This window comes from Morone saxatilis, unplaced genomic scaffold (genome assembly GCF_004916995.1).
Source record: "Morone saxatilis isolate NCDOM2014 unplaced genomic scaffold, NCSU_SB_2.0 Contig1, whole genome shotgun sequence".
NCBI classification, from domain to species: domain Eukaryota; kingdom Metazoa; phylum Chordata; class Actinopteri; family Moronidae; genus Morone; species Morone saxatilis.
Window position 1 is genome coordinate 21,620,026 of NW_023339651.1, and position 6,438 is coordinate 21,626,463.

General features: G+C 38.8%; 1 protein-coding gene across 1 annotated transcript in view; it reads left to right on the top strand.

The window, feature by feature from the left end:
• Window positions 1–6,438, top strand: part of LOC118334514 (1-phosphatidylinositol 4,5-bisphosphate phosphodiesterase gamma-2-like) — a 20,156-nt gene that overhangs the window by 1,867 nt on the left and 11,851 nt on the right. The gene's annotated exons all lie outside the window — the stretch shown is intronic.

Below are 6,438 nucleotides of genomic sequence, written 5' to 3' on the forward strand. Positions count from 1 at the left end.
AAGTACAGTCCATTTACCATTCAAAACTATAGCTTGGTCAGACCTCATGTTCCAGCTTTAATGTTGTTTGAATACATTTCCTTGTTGTTGTATTCATGGCAAATGTGACAAAGGGCTGTGGGCTGTTGTTGGTTCGATCCCTGGCTCCTCCTGCCACATGTCGAAGTATCCTTGAGCAAGATAGGTGCTATACAAGTACAGGTCCGTTTACCATTTACCATTTAGCTCACTTGGTAGAGCTGATGACCGTGGATTGAGTCCTGCAGCAGCCTAGGGTTCAAATCCCACCTGTGGCCCTTTGCTGCTTCATCCCTCCCCCTCTCTCACCCCCCTTTCCTGTCCTGATCTCCAGCTTTCACTGGGCAATAAAAGGCCAAAAAAAAAATGTGACAAAGATTTACAAATGGCAAGGGTTGGCTGTTGAGAGGCATTGTATTTAAATGGGAACTTCACCAATTTTACACACAAACATCAGTTTGTTCAATATGGGAGGTACAACACATCACATAAAAGTTGTTGTAAAATGACATGCTTTGTCAAACAAACCCTGATGATGTCATGGTGATGTAATCAGAGTGATCTTCACTTGCTTTGGCAAAAAACTTGCATAATTACAAACTAGAGGTGTGGAGTTTGAAAAACATGGGTTTTACTAGGCAAGGAGAATAATGAAAAGCTGCCCTTAGTTGCATTATGGCAAATGTAGGATCCAGTGCTTTTGGAGCTTGACCCATAAGATGAAACTAAAAGCCAGGATATCTGAGTTCATTCACTTGTAAGTCACCAAACGTTATGGAACTGCAATACCAAGTTGCTGAAATACCCCTTTAAAAAACAAAACAAAGAGGCCAAGTCCAAGTGTCTACAGTGCCCTCTGTCCTCAATGAAATACTGACATACTCACATAATGAATTCACTTAAAAGTGTCATGTGCTGCATTTCATTAACCATTTTAAGACAGGAAGAGAGTGTTCCTCCTCTGCATTATCTGTTGAGATTCTGTGCTTTGGATTAAAGTGGATGGATGGACTGACTGACAGTGTGTCTGTTAGTAGGATAAAAAAACTACAAGCTAAACTGAACTCAACAGGACTATTACAAGTGCATTAGAGGTTTCCCCATACTCTGACAATGACGAACATAGGTAAACAGCTTACTGTGGCATAGCAAGATCTTACTGCTTCCCTTTTGGTTTTCACCATCTGTCAAAATCTGGCATGGAAATGCTGAAAGGATCTCTTTTCTTTCCTCTCTCCTTTCCATTTCCCCCGTCCCTATTAGTGTTGTTGGCCTGTTTAGTACAGAGGATGTCAGAGGTTTCTCTGTAGCTGTCAGATGTTTTACGTTCTACTGTGAACAGTGAAATCATCTACCACAGATAACTGTGGATTCACTGAATCATACTGACACCTCCAGCTCTAACAGCCCTTCAACAACACAAAACCCTGCCTGCACAATAGAAAAAAAACACTTCAGAAATATCAGTGATATATTTGAATTAATTGTTCGTGAAAAGTGCAGTGATGAGCCCAAAGTGGTAGGCCTGTGTGTGGGCATCGCCATCTGCTACTCCAGTTTATATATGTGCTGGATCTTAGTGCAAAGGAGTTGGGTGAAGTGGAATATAGAGCAGAGGGTGTGCTGATTAATAAATACACTGTCGGCCAATCACATTGCTGATCTCAGATCTATGTGATCTGTATATATTCTATAAAAATAATAAGAATAAGATATACATAAACATCAAAATACTGAGTTATAATGGTGTAATTTTGTTATCTAATCAATATAAGCACAGTGGACAGCCGGCCATAATGGAACTGCACTCTGTCTCTTGGAAAGAAAGAAAATACATGTTTTTTCCCCCAAAATCTCCTTTAACACAAAGACTGGAAGCAGGGGGAAAGTGTTTGGAGAGACTTTACGTGTATTCCTGCATTTTAGTTTCTTGGCCTTGTGGTCATGCCTCTGCAAGTGCAAACAAAAACCTGATGATTTTACTAATCCTTAGAGTCACAGCCACTGTAGAGAGAGTTTTGCCTTTGCCATTTTGAAAAGTGACTCTATCCAAACACATGCATAATGCATGGCACACACTCAATGGTAATACAATCTAGGTATTAGTATAGTAGCCATAAGAAAAGGATAGTAAGTAATACTAAGTTATTACCTAATAAGTCGGTAAAAGGTGGTAGTTCATTAACTTAAACCATCTAAGAGCATGGATCTTTAATATGATTAATTCTTGAAAACACTCAGGCACATCACTAAGCCACAACAAGATACTTGGGATTGGAAGGTATATAAAGGTAAGTAACTAGAACTCATCAGTGTGTTGAAAGAATAATGAAACCTATGGTATTTCTATGTAGATGCTGTGGTATTTCATAGTAAGTAATATGTACCTACTGGGTAAAAAGTACATAGTAACCATTTACTTCGGTACTCTCCTAATAAGGATATTCTTATGGATATTATATTTTTATGTTTCCATGCACTTATTATGTAATATCTTACTATCCTTTCCTTATGGGTAGTATACTAATACCTAGATTTCATTGCTATCTAGTTTCCTGGTAGGTTTTCATGTACTTACTGGCTAAAAGCTTTAGTACTTACTATTCTTTTTCTAATGGATACTTTACTAACTCCTTGATTTCTTTACCATCTAGTTTCCTAGTAAGTTTACATGTACTTATTAAATAATAACTTTGCACTTATTAGCCAGTTCTTTTGGTACTTAATAACTATATTTTGTTGCCATCCAGTTTCTTGGTAATGTGACCAGAAACTAAATAAAGACTTATTGTAATTAAGCTTCAATTAGTATGACTCTCTGCTTCCCTTCAACCCCTCTGCCTTCGCCACATTATTCACTGTATTAACTGCACTTAAGAATTTTCTTTTGGAAAGAGGAAGGGCGGGATGGATACCCCCTGCCTTTGCTTGCTGCTAATTTACAGTAAACACTTTAACTCTGTCCCAAAATGAAGTTATGTATAACAGTTGCATTAAGGGCTACAAATGTTCTTCTTTAACATTTAAGGCATTTCACCACAAACAATAGTAGGTATATCTTGATCAGAGTAGTTGTGTGATAAAGAAGTGTAGAAGTAATAAGCATCTCTCCCCCAGGTTGCTAAACTCTATCTGACCTGCTGAACTTGTCGACAATCTCTCAAATTATGAATGATCACAGTAAGCCACCAACTGCCATGCTAACGATCCCATTAGCATCTCTTATTGGGCACTTGTATGACTCCCCAGCAGGGGCTGAGGGGTAAGCAGACGCAAACGCAGTTTGAAGAAATAACGTTCCCGTTGACTTCTCCAGCACAGACACCATTTGCCGATTGACTATCAATGACCTTGGTCTGATGACCAAAAAGCTGCCCATTGAAGTTAAAGTACATCCTCGCTGTGCCTGATTAAGCACACATGATAGCATTAAGACACGTGACATTCATTTGTTGTATGATATTTCCTTCTTCTGCTGACCATTTGTATGATGTAACTGCCATACAGTCCCCTTTAAATTTGAAATATGAAAGAATAAATGTCAGGCAAAGCTTTTTTCTGTATAAATAATTTAAAGGTGTCAATGTCATAACCATATTTACGACTAAATCTAACAAATGAGAATATAGTGTAAATGTTTGTTTAAACGAAAGCTGGATTATTACCTGCTGAAAGTTCCACTGTAAATACCAAAGGGGGTAGGTTTTGATTTATAGTTCTGTGTTGATTTCACCCATTGATGTCACCACCACAAGTGATGTATGTATGTCATGCCTTGTTGTAGTGTTGGGCCGTATGACGAACATTTTCTTTTCCTGTACTTAGATATGCTATGTGCTAGGCTCGTTTGTGTTTTGTGACATTTTGACGATGGTGAAAAGATAAAAGCGAGATATACACTGTGTTCCAAATCATTATGCATATACTGTTTTTGTTCTTTTTCTTACTAAATAGTCGATATAATTGGCAGTCAATAGGATTTTTTATTCCTCAACAATTATACGGAATCTGGATTTTATTAAACACAATTACATGATGACAATGGCATTTTTTTGCAAACTAACTCAAAATGTAGTGTTCCAAACTTCATTATGCAAAACAGAGTTTAAAAAAACTTAATAGTTTCTAAAGGATCTGTTGAAATCTGTTGTATCTTTTGCATTTAAAGGGAATACTTTTTCTCCAAATCAAAGCTAATCTTAAATCAAAAACATCTTTAAATGATCAAGGTTACATATTAGCATAGGAACCCTTCTTTTGATATGGACATTAACCAACTCTCCTCAAAGTTCAATAACTTTGTAAGTCCAATCTGTTTTTGCCTGTAATTTCCTTTGAGGATGCCAGAGTTTGCCTCCCCAGAGCTGCTGTTTTGAGGTAAACTGCCACCCACCCTCATAGAGCTTCCTTTTAAGGATGCTCACAGGTTCTCAATAGGTTGAGGTCCAGGAGATGATGGTGACCACACCGTGATTCTTTCTCCCTTAATGCCCATAGCAGCCTAGGCCTCAATGGTATTTGTTGCAGCATGGGATGGTGCGTTGTCTTACATGAAAATGATTTTACTCCGGAAGGCATGGTTTCTTTTTATACCATGGCAGGAAATGGGCAGTTAGGACTCCACAGTATTTTGCGAGAGTTATTTTGAACCTTCAGGCACCTTGAAAGGGGCCTACAACCCACTTCCATGATGTCCAGTCCAAACATCCCTCCACCACTCTCCTTGCTGACGTTGCATTGGCGACATGGTGGACCATCCAGAACTCCATCCCATCTGGACCATCCCAGTGTAGCCCATACGGCATACATCAGTGAATAAAACTGTTGTGAGAGAGCGGAATCTCTGAGGTTAAACTGTTTTAACTGAATTAAATTTAGTGGTGATTAAAGCATTAAGGGAACTATATCTGACTTTCATTCTTTAGTCTTGCATTGTAAAAGACAATAAAATAACCTTGAATCTTTGAAATAACAGTAAAAATAAAACGGACTAAAACGTCCATCTCACAGTCCACCATGGACCAGTCTGATGAGCTGACCCAATGCATTGTGAGGCGGTTGAGTATGTGCAATAAGCTCATGCTGCATACTCTGGGCATTTCTCACATACACAAAATTCACATACAGTATGCAGTTGATACACACTACGTACTCAATTTGATGTCATACTCAGTATGAATGGTATGTTAGTACCATATGTGATTATAAACAAACCCATAGTCATAGAGACTGTTTCCAACATGGTTAAACAAGACTGTTAATGACTATGATAATATGAGTATTAGCTCAGTTTCACTAGAATTTAAATCACTAGAATATAAATTGGGTTTGGTTGTCTGAGAGAAAACGCTGGACAACACCTGTGGTCATTCTCTTCACAGGAAACGAGAGAATACGAGGTTTCAATCTGAAGACGCCAGTGTGTGTATGTTTCAGTATGGACAGATAAGAAGCCTGCTGGCGTTTCAAGGTCTGTCACACTCACAACTTTGGTGACTCCCTTGACGCCTCCACCCTGTTCTCTGTGCGCTGAAAACAAGCCTCCCTTTATTTACCCAACAGAGGACGCCACACCGGCCCTGGAAAGGCTCAGCCACCGGATTATTTTTCTAGCTCTTCAACAGTATACGGTCCAGCAGCAGCAGTTTGTACAGTTTTTAATCCTGTGCTTGCATCCTGAGGACTTTTAGTGCAACGTACCATCTCAGAAAGCAGAGGGAGTCAGTGCGAAGCTAGTGCCATTAAGCGTGTATAACCACAGATGTTACGTTGTGTTATGTACATTATACACTATATGTCTCCTGCCACCATTTAAAGAACAATGCTTATGGATTTATGGGATGTCTATTAAGAGTAAGATGTTCCAATTCACTGAAATTCAACAATGGAGTTTGCCCAAAAATGTCCCTCTCTGAATTGATGCAAGCTTCTAAGATAAGAAATCAGAATGTGCCTTAAATAAAAGGCCCTTGACAGAATATCTCTCTTTCTGAGAGTGAGATGACAAGATTGATATCAGTCTCATGTCTGTGAGGCTGCAAGTATAGACCTGGATGTGGTTAACCTAATTAGCACAAAGACTGGATGCAGGGGGAAACAGCTAGCTAAAAGAACATCTTGAAAAGTGATGGAACAGGAAGTTTAACCTCATTATTGTTATTGTAGCATTGTAGTCCGATTCTCTTCACTTGCTTTCAAGATTATAGAATTGAATTGAATTGAATTTAAGCACTGCTTGGGACACAGTCATGCAAACTGATGTAGTAGGTTGTTGTACACGTAATCTGCTAACAAACAAGCTACTTGTTAGCTTGCTAGTAGTGACAGGCTCACAACAACAAGTAGGAAGTGACAAATCCAATGTTGTATCATCTGTTTGGTTTCTTTTACTTTGAGGAGAGGCAGGCTAGCTGTTTTTCC